Below are 22,180 nucleotides of genomic sequence, written 5' to 3'. Positions count from 1 at the left end.
GGCTTCCCTCAGGACTGAGGAGACGACTGAAGGTTCCAACTCAGAGCAAGAGGTTGTTGTTGTTGTTCACACTCAGTCGTGTCTGACTCTTAGAGACCCCATGGGCTGCAGCATGCCAGGCTTCCCTGTCCATCACTGTCTCCCAGAGTTTGCTCCCACTGGCGTCCATTGTGGTTAGACAGGGCTTTCTTTATTCTGATACTGTGGGGAATACACATATCCACGTCTATCTATCATTATCTGTCATTTTATTGTCTCCTTATTTATCATCTATCAATCATACATTTATTATCTATTGATCATTTATTATCATCTACCTGCTGCTCCTGCTGCTAAGTTGTTTCAGTCATGTCCGACTCTGTGCGACCCCATAGACCGCAGCCAACCAGGCTCCCCCATCCCTGGTATTCTCCTGGCAAGAACACTAGAGTGGGCTGCCATTTCCTTCTCCAATGCATGAGAGTGAAAAGTGAAAGTGAAGTGGCTCAGTTGTGTCCAACCATCAGCGACCCCATGGACTGCAGCCTACCAGGCTCCTCCATCCATGGGGTTTTCCAGGCAAGAGGACTGGAGTGGGGTACCATCGTCTTCTCCACTTGCTTTCTAGAATTTTTAAATTCTACAAAGAGTCAGACACGCCTGAGTGACTTTCACTTTCACAAGGGCTATATTGAAGGAAAAAATCAGCATTTCTAGCCCTAGACCCATTTGCCACCCAGCAAGAACAACCACTCTAAGGAATGTACACATTACACATAAGCAAAGTTTATTAGGTATCATCTCTGTTTGAATCACATCTTGTTCTAAATTGAAAAGAGTGTTAAACATTTATTCCCAGGTACATCCCTGGCAGTCCAGTGGTTAAGACTTTGTCTCCCAATGAGGAGGCTGTGGGTTCAATCCCTGGTTGGGGACCTACGATCCAACATACTTCTGGCCAAAAAACCAAAACGTAAAACAGAAGCAAAATTGTAACAAATTCAATAAAGACTTAAATATTAAAGCAAAACAAAAAACCTGCTTGTTTCAAAGTCTCTCCTGTGAGACAGTGCATAAAAGCAAGGATTTCTGGCTCAAAGATCAGACTCAGTGATCTCCAGGAGGCAGGGTGAGTAACAGCCTTCTAATGATAGTTTTGCAGAGCTACCCAGAACCTCCATGTCAAAAGGGACACTGCCCCACTCCAGTACTCTTGCCTGGAAAATCCCATGGATGGAGGAGCCAGGTGGGCTGCAGTCCATGGGGTCGAGAAGAGTCAGACACGACTGAGCGACTTCCTTTTTACTTTTCACTTTCATGCATTGGAGAAGGAAATGGCAACCCACTCCAGTGTTCTTGCCTAGAGAATCCCAGGGACGGGAAAGTCTGGTGGGCTGCGGTCTATGGGGTCACACAGAGTCGAACCCGACTGAAGTGACTTAGCAGTAGCAGCAGCAGATGTGGTGAAATTAAGGGTCTTGGGTGGCAGCTTATCGCAGGTTGTCCTGGGCAGGAGGTGGTGCCCCATGTAGTCACGGGTCTTTTTTAAATATAATTTTGTTTTTATTAATTTATTCATTTGGTTGCTGCTCACAGGCTTAGGTGCTTTGCAGCCTGTGGGACCTTAGTTCCCTGACTGGGTATCAAACACACATCCCCTGCATCGCAGGGCAGATTCTTAGCCACTGGACCACCGGCAGGTCCCCATAAGTGTTCATCAAGAGGGAAGCAGGAGGGTGGGGGTGTGTGAGGCAAGAAGGGAGGAAGGAAGCAGAGGTCAGAGAGGAGAAGAGGCACTCCCCTCCTGGGTCTGGAGGACGGAGTCCAAGACAGGGAGCACAGGCAGAGTCTAGAGGCTCGAAAAGTCAAGAACACCAACGGGAAAGTAGCAAGTAGTGCAGGCTTGGGGACAGGGTTTAGACTTCTGCTCTCTAGAACTGAAAGAGAATTCACAGTGGGCTGCTCTCGTCCACAGTGCCTCTGGTATGTTGTTCAGGTTCGACAGGGAGCGAGTACACTGCTGCATCAGATGGGTCCCAGCCAGGGCCCTGGAACCGCCACCCCCACAAGTGAGCACAGTGCTTTGATGCCAGCAGAGGGTCATCGGTGCTTGTCAGTCCACTGGGGCGGGGGCTCATCTGACTTCACTGAGGGACCCCCCCGGCTGCACCAGGCTTCAGCCAACAGGATGACCATGACCAGGAGAAGCAGGGCAGCCAGGCTCAGGCGGACTTGAGTCTCCACGGAAGGATGCCAAGCCGTAGGCGCTGAGAGAGAGGAGGTAGAAGGGCTGATTCCCGTTGGTGCTTGTTGATTAGTCACTCAGCTGTGTCCTTGTGACCCCATGGACTGTGGCCCACCAGGCTCCTCCATCCATGGGATATCCCAGGCAAGGGTATTGAGTGAGTTGCCACGCCCTTCTCCAGGGCATCTTCCTGACCTGGGGATTGAACCTGGATCTCCTACTTGGCAGGTAAATTCTTTACCACTGAGCTACCAGGGAAGCTGTCCATGCCTCTAAAGGGCCCTAAAACTCAAGCTCATTTCTGCAGACCTCTGGACCTGGTGGGAAGCCCGCCCAGCCCACTCCCTCGGGGTAAGCATTAAACACCTTTCTTTCCTCCTGTCATTATGGGCGCTGTGCTGATACTGGACTTCTGGGGTCAAGAAAGACAGGACTGGGGTGCTGGAGGCTGCCAGTCCCTGCCCAGAGCCTGGCCTGCTTCTCGCTCGGTATCTCCTGTGATTTGACCATTCCTGCAGCAGACATGCTGGCCTCTGTTACCCGTGGGCTCCTGAGCGGGTCTCTATGTCTGGGTCTTGGCCCAGGGCTGGTTCCTCTGCATGTCCTGCACTCTCTACAAGGATCACCCCTCTGATTTCATCCCAGTGTTTGTTAAAAATACACCCATGAGGGACTTGCTTGTTGAGACCTCTTCTAAATCACTAGCCCCTTCTGTCAGTCTTGTTCTGTTACACTGTGTGACTCTGTTTTTCCCAACCAGTCATTATGTGACACATTTTTATTCTAACAAAAATGAAAATACATATAACACATGTATTAATATAGTCTATGTAAATATTTTTCTGCAAAGCATATATGATATTTAATAATAGTTACACATATAAAAAATACATATATATACATGGAGTTCCTTGTAGCTCAAACAGTAAAGAATCTGCCTGCTATGCGGGAGACCGGGGTTCAATCCCTGGGTCAGGAAGATCCTCTGGAGAAGGGAATGGCAACCCACTCCAGTGTTGTTGCCTGGGAAATCCCATGGACAGAGGAGCCTGGTGGGCTACAGTTTGTGGGGTCACAGAGTCGGACACGACTGAGCAACTAACACACACGTATATCCATATAATATATAACATATACATCTGCATCCATGCGGTTAACACTCCAGGTCAGAGAGAAGGGAACACAGAATCTCTTCTCAGTTTTGCACCTAAACTCAGTTACTCACCAGTTGAATGTCTGGGCTGTGTGCTGCTGGGAGAGTCAGTAGTTCCTGAAAAGAGAGGTGAAGTGGGAGAGGTCTTCCTTATTTCTGCTCAGTCAGGCTCTCACCTCCCAGAGTCCCAGGGACCCACATGGCCCGTCCCCGGCCCGTCCCTCAGAGATGTGTGTCTAAGCCGATGGCACTCACACACACCCCCTCTTGCGATCCTTTTCCCCAGCCAGTGCTTTAACAGCACAGAGTCAGCCCCCATGGCAGGGAGCAGGTGGGTGGACTGGGCTTCTTCCTCACCTTCGACCTGAAGCTGCAGTGGGTCACTGGGCTGAGACCACACGTAGGGATATTCGTGGAAGGTACCGTAGCATCTGTAGGTCCCCGCCTGTGTGGAGGAGACTGGATTCAAGAGGAAGATGGTCTGGCGTCCTCCGTCGTGGGGGACGGAGCTTTGGTTCTGGGTGACGTGATCTCCATCTTCTTTGGTGAGGATAAATACATCATAGTTGATTTTGGAGACACACTGCAACTTCACAGTCTCCCCTGGAGCCACCACTGTGCCAGCCATGCTGGAGAGGGAGGGCTTGTCATAAGCTCCTGAGAAAGAAGGAAGTTCAGCGATGAAGGGAAGGGTCACGTAGGCACTGTCCCTTTTTGTCCCTGGGAGCAGACGTGGCTCTGGTCTCTCTCCCCTCCTCGTCCCCCTCCCCCTTGAGGAAGTCTCTCGGCATCATCCCTGAGACCTCCCCAAGGACAAGGCTTGGTCCTCCTGCTTCCTGTCCCCGAAGCCTGGTCCTTCCCTCGGCAGAGGGGTCAGTCCCGGCTCCACTGCCTCTGTGGCCCCCTCACCGGTCATCACCAGCTGCAGGGGGTCACTGAACTGGGACCAGCGGCCTCCTCTCTGATAGGAGCAGTGGTACAGCCCTGTCTTGTCTGTAGTAACCTCTGTGAAATTCAAAGCGTTGGTCTTTCTGGACGTGATCTGTTCCTCTTTGTCCATGGGCTCAGGACTTCCCACTCTTGATATCCTGTACCCCTCAGCTTGTTTAGGTCCTTGACACAGGAGGGTCACAGGACTCTTAGCATGGAACTGTGGATCCAGGCAGAGCTGTGATACGAGGTGGGGGGAGATTTCCTAGAACATAGGGAACAGGTAATAGACACACAAGCGTTTCTCCCTCCACCCTTCTGTTTCTCCCCCTCTTACAGCCCCCACTCTAAAGTCTGAGTCCCCTCTTTCCAGCGGCCAAGAGACCTGATACCTGGCTTAAACCCTGCTGGGTCCTCAGGAGTATCACACAGAACACTCACCCTTCTGTGCCCAAGTGCTCTGGCTCAGACACAACCCTAGAAAGAAACACTCGGTGAGAACAGTCCCGCCTTAAAGAACCACCAGCCCTGCCCTCCTTAGCCGTCTATTTGTACCTAACCCTCTCTCCCCAACTGACCAAGACAGAGCAGCGAGGGAGGAACCATGGACATGATCCCGCGTTCAGGCTGCCCACCAGCCTCAGCCCTGCTCCTCTGATGAAGGGCACACTGCTCCGTCGAGTGACCCACACTTACAGGAAGCTGTGCAGTTGCTTTCGGTTCTCAGCCCTGTAGTGAAGGCAGTTCACATCCTCTTCCTCCTGGGTTGGGAGTGGGGCATACAGACGTAGCTGACACCATGAAGATGTTGATCTGAATTCTCCTCTGTGGGCTTACTGGGTCATGGCTGGGCAGAGAGAACCATGGTGTCAGGTTGAAACTTCAGAGGCCCGTGGCTCAGGAGGGCTTCCCTTATGACTGAGGAGATGACTGAAGGTTCCAACTCAGAGCAAGAGGTTGTTGTTGTTCAGTCACTCAGTCGTGTCTGACTCTTTGAGACCCCATGGGCTGCAGCATGCCAGGCCTCCCTGTCCATCACTGTCTCCCAGAGCTTGCTCCCACTCATGTCCATTGAGGTTAGACAGGGCTTTCTTTCCTCTGACACTGTGGAAAATAGACATATCCATGTCTACCTGTCATCATCTGTCATTTTACTGTCTACTTATTTATCATCTACCATCTATCAATCATGCATTTATTCTCTATCCATCATTTACTATCATCTACCTAGCCACCATTTATTTATCTAATTCTACCATCTATCTATGGCCTTCTGTGGTGGCTCGTGGTGAAGCATTGCCTGCAATGCAGAGGATGTGGGTTCTATCTGTGGGTCGGGAAGATCCCCTGGAGGAGGCAATAGCAACACTCTGCAATATTCTTGCCTGGAGAATCCCATGGACAGAGGAGCCTGGTGGGCTACAGTCCATGGTCGCAAAGAGTCTGACATGACTTAGTGACTAAAGAACAGAAACAACAATCACTTATCTATATCTACATCTAGACGGGAATTATCTATTAATAATCTGTGTGTTATCTATCTACCATCTATCCATTCTCTACTGTCTATCAAGCAATCATCTATTATTTTATTTTTATTTTAAATATCCAGTTATTTGTGTGTATATCTGACCGCACCAGGTCTTACTTGTGGCCCATAGGGTCTTTAGTTGCAGCAGGTGAACTCTTAGCTGCCGCAGGTGGGATCTAGTTCCCTGACCAGAGACCAAGCCCAGGTCCCCTGAATTGGGAGCAAGGAGTCTCATCTACTGGACCACCAAGGAATTCCCTATTTTTATTTATATATTTTTAAAATTTAAATTTGTTTATTTTAATTAGAGGCTAATTACTTTACAATATTGTATTGGTTTTGCCATACATCAACATGAATCTGCCACGGGTGTACACATGTTCCCAATCCTGAGCCCCCCTCCCACCTCCCTCCCCGTACCATCCCTCTGGGTCATCCCAGTGCACCAGCCCCAAGCATCCTGTATCCTGTGTCGAACCTGGAGTGGCGATTCGTTTCTTATATGATATTATACATGCTTCAATGCCATTCTCCCAAATCATCCCACCCTCTCCCTCTCCCACAGAGTCCAAAACACTGTTCTATACATCAGTGTCTCTTTTGCTGTCTTGTATACAGGGTTATGGTTACCATCTTTCTAAATTCCATATATATGCGTTAGTATAGTATTGGTGTTTTTACTTACTTACTTCACTCTGTATAATAGGCTCCAATTTCATCCACCTCATTAGAACTGATTCAAATGTATTCTTTTTAATGGCTGAGTAATACTCTATTGTGTATATGTACCACAGCTTTCTTATCCATTCATCTGCTGATGGACATCTAGGTTGCTTCCATGTCCTGGCTATTATAAACAGTGCTGCGATGAACATTGGGATACACGTGTCTCTTTCCCTTCTGGTTTCCTCAGTGTGTATGCCCAGCAGTGGGATTGCTGAGTTGTATGGCAGTTCTATTTCCAGTTTTTTAAGGAATCTCCACACTGTTCTCCATAGTGGCTGAACTAGTTTGCATTCCCACCAACAGTGTAAGAGGGTTCCCTTTTCTCCACACCCTCTCCAGCATTTATTGCTTGTAGACTTTTGGATCGCAGCCATTCTGACTGGTGTGAAACGGTGCCTCATTGTGGTTTTGATTTGCATTTCTCTGATAATGAGTGATGTTGAGCATCTTTTCATGTGTTTGTTAGCCATCTGTATGTCTTTTTTGGAGAAATGTCTATTTAGTTCTTTGGCCCATTTTTTGATTGGGTCGTTTATTTTTCTGGAATTGAGCTGCAGGAGTTGCTTGTATATTTTTGAGATTAGTTGTTTGTCAGTTGCTTCATTTGCTATTATTTTCTCCCATTCTGAAGGCTGTCTTTTCACCTTGCTTATAGTTTCTTTTGTTGTGCAGAAGCTTTTAATTTTAATTAGATCCCATTTGTTTATTTTTGCTTTTATTTCCAATATTCTGGGAGGTAGGTCATAGAGGATCCTGCTGTGATTTACGTTGGAGAGTGTTTTGCCTATGTTTGCCTCCTCTAGAAGTTTTATAGTTTCTGGTCTTACGTTTAGATCTGTAATCCATTTTGAGTTTATTTTTGTGTATGGTGTTAGAAAGTGTTCTAGTTTCATTCTTTTACAAGTGGTTGACCAGTTTTCCCAGCACCACTTGTTAAAGAGATTGTCTTTAATCCATTGTATATTCTTGCCTCCTTTGTCAAAGGTAAGGTGTCCATAGGTGTGTGGGTTTATCTCTGGGCTTTCTGTTTTGTGCCATTGATCTATATTTCTGTCTTTGTGCCAGTACCATACTGTCTTGATGACTGTGGCTCTGTAGTAGAGCCTGAAGTCAGGCAGGCTGATTCTGAAAACAGACTATTTTATGTACTTATTTAACTTTGGCCATGCCCTGTGGCATGTGAGATCTTAGTGCCCCTGCCAAGGATTGAACCCATGCCCCCTGCATTGGAAGCACAGATCTTAACCACTGGACCACCAGGGAAGTCCCTATCCATTGTTTATACGTATCATTTTTCGCTTACTTATCTATCTATCTGTCAATATCTAATGTCCTCTATCTTTGTATCATTTCTCTCCCTCCTCACACCTCTTTCCCTCCATCCAGGGCATCGAAAGGGAATCCTGAAAACACCTCGCATTACTGCTTTCTAGGAGAACCATCTCCAGAGACTTTGGTTAGCTTGTCTTTGGTCTCAGGTTACTTGGACTCAACTGTATGGAGAAAAGATTCTAAGAGAGGATCATTGAGTTCTAAAACCCAGTGTCTGTTTTTGCATGGCCTCAGGATTTTTAAATGACGGAAGAAAAAAAAAAAAAAAAAAAACAAAGAAAACGAGCATTTTGTAACCCAGGAAAATGATTTAAAATTCACACTTTTGCTTTTTCAAACTAAGTTTCATAGGATTATGGCCTTGCTCATAAGGTCATACATCACCGCTCCTGCTTTTGTGCTGTATGTGCGCTCAGTCAGGTCTGACCCTTTGTGTGACCCGTGGACTGTAGCCCAGCAGGCTCCTCTCTGTCCATGGGAATTCCCAGGCAAGAATACTGGAGTGGGTTGGCAGTTCTTTCTCCAGGGAGTCTTCTTGACCTAGGGATTGAATCTGGGTCTTTCCCATCTCCTGCATGGGCAGGTGGGTTCTTCAGTCCTAGTGCTCCTTGGGAAGCCCTGTGAGAGCACAACTGAGTGCCTGCAAAGAGAGCGAATGGCTCACCATATACTTACCGCTTTTCAGAACTCAGCTGTCATTTAGAACATGACAGGGACACCTAGCCGACTCTGAGAAGGCATTCAGAGAAAACACCCAAGGAAAGTTAGGTCTATGCTGACACAGAAAAAGTAAGGAACAGGCAGAAGGAGGGGACATTGGTGAGGGAACAGCAGCCAATGGCAGCCAGCTGAGTCGAGTCTTGGGGCAGAGGTGAGACGGAAGAGCACGTGATCAGTTAGTGTCTCTGTTTTTCTGTGAGGTATCCACGGAGGTTTAAGTGCAAGGGTATTTGTTATCTGCTTAAACAGCTTGGAGCTAAGAAGTCGCCAAACTATTTCCTCAGCTCAAGTATAAGAGGGGGTGAGTTAGCCTTTCTGTGATTCTGTTGTTTTAGTCTCATGCTTTGAAAGCTGTTTCTTCTCAGAAACAAAAACCCAAACCCCCAAACCCAAAGAGGAACAGTTGCTAACATCACAATCATCTGTGTAACTTAAATTCTCCAAACCAACCAACAAATCTGAATGTTCATGCTTTTATACTTTCTTTCTTCTTCTGCTGCTGCTAAGTCACTTCAGTCCTGTCCGACTCTGTGCAACCCCATAGATGGCAGCTCACCAGGCTCCCCCATCCCTGGGATTCTCCAGGCAAGAACACTGGAGTGGGCTGCCATTTCCTTCTCCAATGCATGAAAGTGAAAAGTGAAAGTGAAGTCGCTCAGTCGTGTCCAACTCTCAGCGACCCCATGGACTGCAGCCTACCAGGCTCCTCCATCCAGGGGTTTTCCAGGCAAGAGTACTCGAGTGGGGTACCATCATCTTCTCCACTTGCTTTCTAGAATTTTTGAATTCCACAAAGAGTCAGACACGCCTGAGTGACTTTTCCTTTCACAAGGGCTATATTGACGGAAAAAAATCAGCATTTCTAGCCCTAGACCCATCTGCCACCCAGCAAGAACAACCACTCTACGGAATGTACACATTACACATAAGCAAAGTTTATTAAGTATCATCTCTGTTTGAATCACATCCTGTTCTAAATTGAAAAGAGTGTTAAACATTTATTCCCAGGTACTTCCCTGGCAGTCCAGTGGTTAAGACTTTGTCTCCCAATGCGGGGGCTGTGGGTTCAATCCCTGGTCAGGGACCTATGATCCAACATACTTCGTGGCCAAAAAACCAAAACGTAAAACAGAAGCAAAATTGTAACAAATTCAATAAAGACTTAAATATTAAAGCAAAACAAAAAACCTGCTTGTTTCAAAGTCTCTCCTGTGAGACAGTGCATAAAAGCAAGGATTTCTGGCTCAAAGATTAGACTCAGTGATCTCCAGGAGGCAGGGTGAGTAACAGCCTTCTAATGATAGTTTTGCAGAGCTACCCAGAACCTCCATGTCAAAAGGGACACTGCCCCACTCCAGTACTCTTGCCTGGAAAATCCAGTGGACGGAGGAGCCTGGTAGGCTTCAGTCCATGGGGTCGCTAAGAATCAGACACGACTGAGCGACTTCCCTTTTACTTTTCACTTTCCTGCATTGGAGAAGGAAATGGCAACCCACTCCAGTGTTCTTGCCTGGAGAATCCCAGGGATGGGAAAGTCTGGTGGGCTGCCGTCTATGGGGTCACACAGAGTCGAACACGACTGAAGTGACTTAGCAGCAGCAGCAGCAGATGTGGTGAAATTAAGATTCTTGGGTGGGAGCTTATCGCAGGTTGTCATGGGCAGGGGGTGGTGCCCCATGTAGTCACGGGTCTTTTTTAAATATAATTTTATTTTTATTTACTTATTCATTTGGTTGCTGCTCACAGGCTTAGGTGCTTTGCAGCCTGTGGGATCTTAGTTCCCTGACTGGGCATCAAACACACATCCCCTGCATCGCAGGGCAGATTCTTAACCACTGGACCACCGGCAGGTCCCCATAAGTGTTCGTTAAAAGGGAAGCAGGAGGGTGGGGGTGTGTGAGGCAAGAAGGGAGGAAGGAAGCAGAGGTCAGAGAGGAGAAGAGGCGCTCCCCTCCTGGGTCTGGAGGACGGAGCTCCACGACAGGGAGCACAGGCAGAGTCTAGAAGCTCGAAAAGGCAAGAACACCAACGGGAAAGTAGCAAGTAGTGCAGACTTGGGGACAGGGTTTAGATTTCTGCTCTCTAGAACTGAAAGAGTTCACATTGGGCTGCTCTCGTCCACGGTGCCTCTGGTATGTTGTTTCAGGTTCGACAGGAAGCGAGTACACTGCTGCATCGGATGGGTGACCCAGCCAGGGCCCTGGAACTGCCGCCCCCACAAGTGAGCACAGTGCTTTGATGCCAGCAGAGGGTCATCGGTGCTTGTCAGTCCACTGGGGCGGGGGCTCATCTGACTTCACTGAGGGACCCCCCTGGCTGCACCAGGCTTCAGCCAACAGGACGACCATGACCAGGAGAAGCAGGGCAGCCAGGCTCAGGCGGACTTGAGTCTCCACGGAAGGATGCCAAGCCGTAGGCGCTGAGAGAGAGGAGGTAGAAGGGCTGATTCCCGTTGGTGCTTGTTGATTAGTCACTCAGCTGTGTCCTTGTGACCCCATGGACTGTGGCCCCCCAGGCTCCTCCATCCATGGGATTTCCCAGGCAAGGGTATTGAGTGAGTTGCCACGCCCTTCTCCAGGGCATCTTCCTGACCTGGGGATTGAACCTGGATCTCCTACTTGGCAGGTAAATTCTTTACCACTGAGCTACCAGGGAAGCTGTCCATGCCTCTAAAGGATCCTAAAACTCAAGCTCATTTCTGCAGACCTCTGGACCTGGTGGGAAGCCCACCCAGCCCACTCCCTCGGGGTAAGCATTAAACACCTTTCTTTCCTCCTGTCATTACGGGAGGTGTGCTGATACTGGACTTCTGGGGTCAAGAAAGACAGGACTGGGGTGCTGGAGGCTGCCAGTCCCTGCCCAGAGCCTGGCCTGCTCCTCGCTCAGTATCTCCTGTGATTTGACCATTCCTGCAGCAGCAGACACGCTGGCCTCTGTTACCCTTGGGCTCCTGAACGGGTCTCTACGTCTGGGTCTTGGCCCAGGGCTGGTTCCTCTGCCTGTCCTGCACTGTCTACCAGGATCAGCCTTCTGATTTCATCCCAGTGTCTGTTAAAAATACAGCCACGAGGGACTTGCTTGTTGAGACCTCTTCTAAATCACTAGCCCCTTCTGTCAGTCTTGTTCTGTTACACTGTGTGACTCTGTTTTTCCCAACCAGTCATTATGTGACACATTTTTATTCTAACAAAAATGAAAATACATATAACACATGTATTAATATAGTCTATGTAAATATTTTCTGCAAAGCATATATGATATTTAATAAGTTACATATATATAAAATACATATATATGCATGGAGTTGCCTGTAGCTCAAACAGTAAAGAATCTGCCTGCTATGCTGGAGACCAGGGTTCAATCCCTGGGTCAGGAAGATCCTCTGGAGAAGAGAATGGCAACCCACTCCAGTGTTCTTGCCTGGGAAATCCCACGGACAGAGGAGCCTGGTGGGCTACAGTTTGTGGGGTCACAGAGTCGGACACAACTGAGTAACTAACACACACGTATATCCATATAATATATAACATATACATCTGCATCCATGCAGTTAACACTCGAGGTCAGAGAGAAGGGAACACAGAATCTCTTCTCAGTTTTCCACCTAAACTCACTCACCAGTTGAATGTCTGGACTGGGTGCTGCTGGGAGAGTCAGTAGTTCCCAAAAATAGAGGTGAGGTGGGAGAGGTCTTCCTTATTTCCGCCCAGTTAAGCTCTCACCTCCCAGAGTCCCATGGACCCACATGGCCTGTCCCCGGCCCATCCCTCAGAGATGCGTGTCTAAGCTGATGGTGCTCACACACCCTCCCTCTTGTGGTCCTCTTCCCCAGCCAGTGCTATAACCGCAGAGTCAGCCCCCAGGGCGGGGAGCAGGTGGGTGGACTGGGCTTCTTCCTCACCTTCGACCTGAAGCTGCAGTGGGTCACTGGGCTGAGACCACACGTAGGGGTTGTCGAGGAAGGCGCTGTAGCATCTGTAGGTCCCCGCCTGTGTGGAGGAGACTGGATTCAAGAGGAAGATGGTCTGGCATCCTCCGTCCTGGGGGGTGCAGCTTTGGTTCTGGGTGACGGGATCTCCATCTTCTTTGGTGAGGATGAATACATCATGGTTGATTTTGGAGATACACTGCAACTTCACATTCTCCCCTGGAGCCACCACTGTGCCAACCACGCTGGAGAGGGAGGGCTTGTCATAAGCTCCTGAGAAAGAAGGAAGTTCAACGATGAAAGGAAGGGTCACGTAGGCACTGTCCCTTTTTGTCCCCTGGGAGCAGACGTGGCTCTGGTCTCTCTCCCGTCCTCACCCCCCTCACCCTTGAGGAAGTCTCTTGGCATCATCCCTGAGACCTCCCCAAGGACAAGGCTTGGTCCTCCTGCTTCCTGTCCCCTAATCCTGGTCCTTCCCTCGGCAGAGGGGTCAGTCCCGGCTCCACTGCATCTGTGTACCTCTCACCGGTCATCACCAGCTGCAGGGGGTCACTGAACTGGGACCAGCGGCCTCCTCTCTGATAGGAGCAGTGGTATAGCCCTGTCTTGTCTGTTGTAACCTCTGCAATACTCAAAGTGTTGGTCTTCCTGGACATGATCTGTTCGTCTTTGTCCATGGGCTCAGGACTTCCCACTCTTGATATCCTGTACCCCTCAGCTTGTTTAGGTCCTTGACACAGGAGGGTCATACGACTCTTCCATGGAACTGTGGATCCAGGCAGAGCTGTGAAAGGAGGCGGGGGGAGATTTCCTAGAACACAGAGAACAGGTAATATACACACAAGCTTTTCTCCCTCCACCCTTCTATTTCTCCCCCTCTTACAGTCCCCGCTCTAAAGTCTGAGTCCCCTCTTTCCAGCTGCCAAGAGACTTGATATCTGGCTTAAACCCTGCTGGGTCCTCAGGAGTATCACACAGAATACTCACCCTTCTGTGCCCAAGTGCTCTGGCTCAAACACAACCCTAGAAAGAAATACCTGGTGAGAACAGCCCCGCCCTAAAGAACCACCAGCCCTGCCCTGCTTAGCCATCTATTTGTACCCAACCCTCTCTCCCCAACTGACCAAGACAGAGCAGCGAGGGAGGAACCATGGACATGATCCCGTGTTCAGGCGGCCCACCGGCCTCAGCCTTGCTCCTCTGATGAAGGGCACACTGCTCCGTTGAGTGACCCACACTTACAGGAAGCTGTGCAGTTGCTTTCGGTTCTCAGCCCTGTAGTGAAGGCAGTTCACATCCTCTTCCTCCTGGGTTGGGAGTGGGGCATACAGACGTCGCTGACACCATGAAGACACTGAACTGAACTTCTCCTCTGTGGGCAAAGTGGGTCATGGTTGGGGGGAGAGAACCATGGTGTCGGGTTGAAACTTCAGAGGCCCGTGGCTCAGGAGGGCTTCCCTCAGGACTGAGGAGACGACTGAAGGTTCCAACTCAGAGCAAGAGGTTGTTGTTGTTCAGTCACTCAGTCGTGTTTGACTCTTTGAGACCCCATGGGCTGCAGCATGCCAGGCCTCCCTGTCCATCACTGTCTCCCAGAGCTTGCTCCCTCTCGTGTCCATTGCGGTTAGACAGGGCTTTCTTCATTCTGATACTGTGGGGAATACACATATCCATGTCTATCTACCATTATCTGTCATTTTATTGTCTACTTATTTATCACCTATCATCTATCAATCATGCGTTTATTATCTATTGATCATTTATTATCATCTACCTGCTGCTCCTGCTGCTAAGTCGCTAAGCACAGCAGGAGACTCTGTGCAACTCTGTATGGCAGCCCACCAGGCTCCCCCATCCCTGGGATTCTCCAGGCAAGAATACTGGAGTGGGTTGCCATTTCCATCTAGCTACCATTTATTTGTCTAATTCTATCATCTATCTACAGCCTTCCATGGTGGCTTGTGGTGAAGCATTGCCTGTAATGCAGAGGACATGGGTTCTATCCATGGGCCGGGAAGATCCCCTGCAGCAGGAAATGGCAACCCACTCCAATGTTCTTTTTTTTTTTTTTTCTTCTCTTGCTTTGTCACAAATAGAATGTTCAACGTTTTTAATGTTATCTAACTTTTTTTTTTTTTAATTGCCAACAGTAGTAGGAAAATTTGGAATGAGAAGGTCATATGTCTGGCTTCATTTTCTTTTTTCTCAACCCTGTAGAGAAAGATAATGTAGAGGATTGGGGTGGGTTTTCAAACATGGCTAAAGACAGATCTTTTATTTATCAAAAGAGACAGTCAGACTCTGTGTTAGTCATTACATCACAAGTCTGACATCAGAGATTCTGGGGAACAAAAGAGTGGCAGGGAGGTGATGGTGGTGAGGAGACTTGGAAGCAGGTAAGTGGGGGAGAGAGAGAGGTATGTGTGTGTGTGCTGGGTGGAGAAGAGCAGAGGCTCATGCCTCTAGCTGCCCACAATGCTATTGTCATTTCCCTGTAGGTACAAGTCTATATTTGCATTATCCTTGCTCTCATAAATGAGCCCAAGAGATGTGTAGGATTCAAAAGACCTTAGAGTTTTAAGGGCATTGGAGGTAATTTAGAAACCCCAACATCAGTGTTGATCACCAAGTCCTGCCAGTCTGTGTCTTTTTTTTTTTTTTTATTCCTTTATTTCTCATGTGTTCCCCATCCTGAACCCTCCTCCCTCCTCCCTCCCCATACCATCCCTCTGGGTCGTCCCAGTGCACCAGCCCCAAGCATCCAGCATCATACATTGAACCTGGACTGGCATCTCGTTTCATACATGACATTTCACATGTTTCAATGCCATTCTCCCAAATCTTCCCACCCTCTCCCTCTCCCACAGAGTCCATAAGCCTGTTCTATACATCAGTGTCTCTTTTGCTGTCTCGTATACAGGGTTATCATTACCATTGGTAGCTTGATAGAGATTGCATTGAATCTATAGATTGCTTTGGGTAGTATACTCATTTTCTCTATATTGATTCTTCCGACCCATGAACATGGTATATTTCTCCATCCATTAGTATCCTTTTTGATTCCTTTCACCAGTGTTTTATAGTTTTCTATATATAGGTCTTTAGTTTCTTTAGGTAGATATATTCCTAAGTATTTTTTTCTTTTCGTTGCAATGGTGAATGAAATTGTTTCCTTAATTTCTCTATTTTCTCATTGTTAGTGTATAGGAATGCAAGGGATTTCTGTGTGTTGATTTTATATCCTGTAACTTTACTATATTCAGTGATTAGCTCTAGGAATTTTCTGGTGGCATCTTTAGTGTTTTCTATGTAGAGGATCATGTCATCTGCAAACAGTGAGAGTTTTACATCATATTTTCCAATTTGGATTCCTTTTTTTTCTTTTTCTTCTCTGATTTCTGTGGCCAAAACTTACAAAACTATGTTGAATAATAGTGGTGAAAGTGGGCACCCTTGTCTTGTTCCTGACTTTAGGGGAAATGCTTTCACTTTTTCACCATTGAGGATAATGTTTGCTGTGGGTTTGTCATATATAGCTTTTATTATGTTGAGGTATGTTCCTTCTATTCCTGCTCTGGAGAGTTTTTATCATAAATGGATGTTGAATTTTGTCAAAGGCTTCCTCTGCATCTATTGAGATAATCATATGGCTTTTATTTTTCAATTTGTTAATGTGGTGTATTACATTGATTGATTTGTGGATATTGAAGAATCCTTGCATCCCTGGGATAAAGCTCACTTGGTCATGGTATATGATGTTTTTAATGTGTTCTTGGATTCTGATTGCTAGAATTTTGTTAAGGGTTTTTGCATCTATGTTCATCAGTGATATTGGCCTGTAGTTTTCTTTTTTTGTGGGATCTTTGTCAGGTTTTGGTATTAGGGTGATGGTGGCCTCATAGAATGAGTTTGGAAGTTTACCTTCCTCTGCAATTTTCTGGAAGAGTTTGAGCAGGATAGGTGTTAGCTCTTCTCTAAATTTTTGATAGAATTCAGCTGTGAAGCCGTCTGGACCTGGGCTTTTGTTTGCTGGAAGATTTTGATTACAGTTTCAATTTCCGTGCTTGTGATGGGTCTGTTAAGGTTTTCTATTTCTTCCTGGTCGAGTTTTGGAAAGTTGTACTTTTCTAAGAATTTGTCCATTTCTTCCTCGTTGTCCATTTTATTGGCATATAATTGTTGATAATAGTCTCTTATGATCCTTTGTATTTCTGTGTTGTCTGTTGTGATCTCTCCATTTTCGTTTCTAATTTTATTGATTTGATTTTTCTCCCTTTGTTTCTTGATGAGTCTGGCTAATGGTTTATCAATTTTATTTATCCTTTCAAAGAACCAGCTTTTGGCTTTGTTGATTTTTGCTATGGTCTCTTTTGTTTCTTTTGCATTTATTTCTGCTCTAATTTTTAAGATTTCTTTCCTTCTACTAACCCTGGGGTTCTTCATTTCTTCCTTTTCTAGTTGCTTTAGGTGTAGAGTTAGGTTATTTATTTGATTTTTTTCTTTTTTCTTGAGGTGTGCCTGTATTGCTATGAACTTTCCCCTTAGGACTGCTTTTACTGTGTCCCACAGGTTTTGGGTTGTTGTGTTTTCATTTTCATTCGTTTCTATGCAAATTTTGATTTCTTTTTTGATTTCTTCTGTGATTTGTTGGTTATTCAGCAGGGTATTGTTCATCCTCCATATGTTGGAATTTTAATAGTTTTTCTCCTGTAATTGAGATCTAATCTTACTGCATTGTGGTCAGAAAAGATGCTTGGAATGATTTCTATTTTTTTGAATTTACCAAGGCTAGCTTTATGGCCCAGGATGTGATCTATCCTGGAGAAGGTTCCATGTGCACTTGAGAAAAAGATGAAATTCATTGTTTTGGGATGAAATGTCCTATAGATACCAATTAGATCTAACTGGTCTATTGTATCGTTTAAAGTTTGTGTTTCCTTGTTAATTTTCTGTTTAGTTGATCTATCCATAGGTGTGAGTGGGGTATTAAAGTCTCCCACTATTATTGTGTTATTGTTAATTTCTCCTTTCATACTTGTTAGCATTTGTCTTACATACTGCGGTGCTCCCGTGTTGGGTGCATATATACTTATAATTGTTATATCTTCTTCTTGGATTGATCCTTTGATCATTATGTAGTGACCTTCTTTGTCTCTTTTCACAGCCTTTGTTTTAAAGTCTATTTTATCTGATATGAGTATTGCTACTCCTGCTTTCTTTTGGTCCCTATTTGCATGGAAAATCTTTTTCCAGCCCTTCACTTTCAGTCTGTATGTGTCCCCTGTTTTGAGGTGGGTCTCCTGTAGACAACATATGTAAGGGTCTTGTTTTTGTATCCATTCAGCCAGTCTTTGTCTTTTGGTTGGGGCATTCAACCCATTTACATTTAAGGTAATTACTGATAAGTATGATCCCGTTGCCATTTACTTTATTGTTTGGGGTTCGAATTTATACACCATTTTTGTGTTTCCTGTCTAGAGAATATCCTTTAGTATTTGTTGGAGAGCTGGTTTGGTGGTGCAGAATTCTCTCAGCTTTTGCTTGTCTGAGAAGCTTTTGATTTCTCCTTCATACTTGAATGAAATCCTTGCTGGGTACAATAATCTGGGCTGTAGGTTATTTTCTTTCATCATTTTAAGTATGTCTTGCCATTCCCTCCTGGCTTGAAGAGTTTCTATTGAAAGATCAGCTGTTATCCTTATGGGAATTCCCTTGTGTGTTATTTGTTGTTTTTCCCTTACTGCTTTTAATATTTGTTCTTTGTGTTTGATCTTTGTTAATTTGATTGATATGTGTCTTGGGGTGTTTCGCCTTGGGTTTATCCTGTTTGGGATTCTCTGGGTTTCTTGGACTTGGGTGATTATTTCCTTCCCCAGTTTAGGGAAGTTTTCACCTATTATCTCCTCAAGTATTTTCTCATGGTCTTTCTTTTTGTCTTCTTCTTCTGGAACCCCTATGATTCGAATGTTGTAGCGTTTAATATTGTCCTGGAGGTCTCTGAGATTGTCCTCATTTCTTTTAATTCGTTTTTCTTTTATCCTCTCTGATTCATTTATTTCTACCATTCTATCTTCTAATTCACTAATCCTATCTTCTGCCTCTGTTATTCTACTATTTGTTGCCTCCAGAGTGTTTTTAATTTCATTTATTGCATTATTCATTATATATTGACTCTTTTTTATTTCTTCTAGGTCCTTGTTAAACCTTTCTTGCATCTTCTCAATCCTTGTCTCCAAGCTATTTATCTGTGATTCCATTTTAATTTCAAGATTTTGGATCAATTTCACTATCATTATTCGGAATTCTTTATCAGGTAGATTCCCTATCTCTTCCTCTTTTGTTTGGTTTGGTGGGCATTTATCCTGTTCCTTTATCTGCTGGCTATTCCTCTGTCTCTTCATCTTGTTTAAATTGCTGAGTTTGGGGTGTCCTTTCTGTATTCTGGCAGTTTGTGGAGTTCTCTTTATTGTGGCTTTTCCTCGCTGTGTGTGGGTTTGTACAGGTGGCTTGTCAAGGTTTCCTGGTTAGGGAAGCTTGTGTCAGTGTTCTGATGGGTGGAGCTGTATTTCTTCTCTTTGTTCAGTTGCGCTGTGGGGAGGGAGGGAGGGATGCTGCAAACAAATAACACTGGCGTGCGCTCACAGTGCCTCAGCCACACTGGGTCTGCCCCCGCTCACGGCGCGTGTAGCCTCCCTGCCCACACTGCTCGGGCTCTAGGTTGTTCCGCCGGGAACAATCCGAGGCTGGCCCTGGGTTGCATGTACCTCCCAGGTCCAAGCTGCTCAGGTTCAGGCACTCGGGTAGTCCTCAGAGGCGCAGACTCAGTTGGGCCTGAGTTTTGTGCTCTTCCCAGGTTCGAGCAGCTCAAGTGATGAGGTGTTTGGCGAGCGCCAATGCTGCGACTTATCGCCTCCCTGCCACTCGGTTATCTGGGTGTAAAACCGGCGCACCTTCTCAGGCAGATGTTAACCATCCAGACCCCCAAAAAGTTTTAGTTAACAAAGAAGCCTGCTTACAGTTTTATAGATAATGTCTCTCTGGGGCTGCGATTGCCCCCTTCCGGCTCTGGCTGCCTGTCACCGGAGGGGGAAGGTCTGCAGCCGGCTATCTCTGTTCAATTCTTTGTTCCGTGCGCGGGCCTGGCGGTCTTAGGTTAGGGCTGGCTTTTCGCGTGGTAGATATCCCACAGTCTGGTTTGCTAGCCCAAATTATTTCGCTCAGATAGTGCTCAGGGTATTCAGGCCAGATTCTTACTCTAAGCGATGCAGCCCGCGCTGCGCCTCCCTGCCCAGCCCCCGCTTGCTAATGGCGCGTGCAGGCGTCTGCGCTGCTTCTCCGCTGGGGGAATTACCATAGGACTCGCAATCTTCGAGTTTTAATTGTTTATTTATTTTTTCTTCCTGTTATGTTGCCCTCTGTGCTTCCAAAGCTCGGCACAGATTCGGCAGTGAGAAGGTTTCCTGGTGTTTGGAAACTTCTCTTTTTTTAAGACTCCCTTCCCGGGACGGAACTCCGTCCCTCCCTCTTTTGTCTCTTTTTTTGTCTTTTATATTTTTTCCTACCTCCTTTCGAAGAGTTGGATTGCTTTTCTGGGTGCCTGATGTCCTCTGCCGGCATTCAGAAGTTGTTTTGTGGAATCTACTCGACGTTTAAATGCTCTTTTGATGAATTTGTGGGGGAGAAAGTGTTCTCCCCGTCCTACTCCTCCGCCATCTTGGCTCCTCCCTCCCCGGTCTTCCAATGTTCTTGTCTGGAGAATCCCATGGACAGAGGAGCCTGGTGGGCTACAGTCCGTGGACTCAAAAAGAGTCCGACACTACTTAGGGACTAAACAACAGCAACAATAATCACTTATCTATATCTACATCTAGATGTCATTTATCTATTAATAATCTGTTTGTATCTATCTACCATCTATTCATTCTCTACTTTCTATCAAGCAATCATCTATTATTTTATTTTAAATATCCAGTTATTTGTGTGTTTATCTTACCACACCAGGTCTTAGCTGTGACCCACGGGATCTTCAGTTGCAGTAGGCGAACTCTTAGCTGTCCCAGGTGGGATCTAGTTCCCTGACCAGAGACCAAGCCCAGGTCCCCTGAATTGGGAGCAAGGCGTCTCAGCTACTGGACCACCAAGGAATTCCCTATTTTTATTTTTAAGACAGCCTGGAAATAGACTATTTTATTTATTTAACTTTGGCCACGCCCTGTGAATGTGGGATCTTAGTCCCCTGGCCAGGGATTGAACTCATGCCCTCTGCATTGGAAGCACGGAGTCTTAGCCACTCGACCACCAGGGAAGTCCCTATCTATCGTTTATACGTATCATTTTTCGCTTACTTATCTATCTATCTGTCAATACCTAATGTCCTCTATCTTTGTATCATTTCTTTCCCTCCTCCCACCTCTTTCCCTCCATCCAGGGCATTGAAAGGGAATCCCGAGAACACCCCCATCACTGCTTTCTAGGAGAACCATCTCCAGATGCTTTGTTTAGCTTGTCTTTGCTCTCAAGTTACTTGGACTCAACGGTTTGGAGGAAAGATTCTAAGAGAGGATCACTGAGTTCTAAAACCCACTGTCTGTTTTTGCATGGCCTCAGGATTTTTAAATGACTGACAAAAAACCCAAAGAAAATTAGCATTTTGTAACCCATGAAATGAGTTAAAATTCACACTTTTGCTTTTTCAAACTAAGTTTCATAGGATTATGGCCTTGCTCATAAGGTCATACATCACCGCTCCTGCTTTTGTGCTGTATGTGCGCTCAGTCAGGTCTGACCCTTTGTGTGACCCGTGGACTGTAGCCCAGCAGGCTCCTCTCTGTCCATGGGAATTCCCAGGCAAGAATACTGGAGTGGGTTGGCAGTTCTTTCTCTAGGGAGTCTTCTTGACCTAGGGATTGAATCTGGGTCTTTCCCATCTCCTGCATGGGCAGGTGGATTCTTCAGCCCTAGTGCTTCCTGGGAAGCCCTTGAGAGCACAACTGAGTGCCTGCAAAGAGAGCGAATGGCTCACCATATACTTACCGCTTTTCAGAACTCAGCTGTCATTTAGAACATGACAGGGACACCTAGCCGACTCTGAGAAGGCATTCAGAGAAAACACCCAAGGAAAGTTAGGTCTATGCTGACACAGAAAAAGTAAGGAACAGGCAGAAGGAGGGGACATTGGTGAGGGAACAGCAGCCAATGGCAGAGAGCTCTGAGTCGAGTCTTGGGGCAGAGGTGAGACTGAAGAGCACGTGATCAGTTAGTGTCTCTGTTTTTCTGTGAGGTATCCACGGAGGTTTAAGTGCAAGGGTATTTATTATTTACTTAAACAGCTTGGAGCTAGGAAGTCGCCAAACTATTTCTTCAGCTCAAGTATAAGAGGGGGTGAGTTAGCCTTTCTGTGATTTTGTTGTTTTAGTCTCATGCTTTGAAAGCTGTTTCTTCTCAGAAACAAAAAACCAAACCCCAAACCCAAAGAGGAAAAATTGCTAACATCACAATCATCTGTGTAAGTTAAATCCCCAAACCAACCAACCAATATGAATGTTCATGCTTTTATACTTGCTTTCTGCTGCTGCTAAATCCCTTCAGTCATCTCTGACCCTGTGAGACCCCATAGATGGCAGCCCACCAGGCTCC

At 46.4% G+C, this 22,180-nt stretch overlaps 1 pseudogene; it reads right to left on the bottom strand.

Annotated features, from left to right (window-relative positions):
• Positions 1–1,413: 1,413 nt before the first annotated feature.
• LOC113875959 lies at positions 1,414–13,750 on the bottom strand (annotated as a pseudogene).
• Positions 13,751–22,180: the final 8,430 nt, after the last annotated feature.

This window comes from Bos indicus x Bos taurus, chromosome 18, assembly GCF_003369695.1.
Source record: "Bos indicus x Bos taurus breed Angus x Brahman F1 hybrid chromosome 18, Bos_hybrid_MaternalHap_v2.0, whole genome shotgun sequence".
Taxonomy (NCBI): Eukaryota; Metazoa; Chordata; class Mammalia; order Artiodactyla; family Bovidae; genus Bos; species Bos indicus x Bos taurus.
This window is presented reverse-complemented; position numbering and strand designations above follow the sequence as displayed.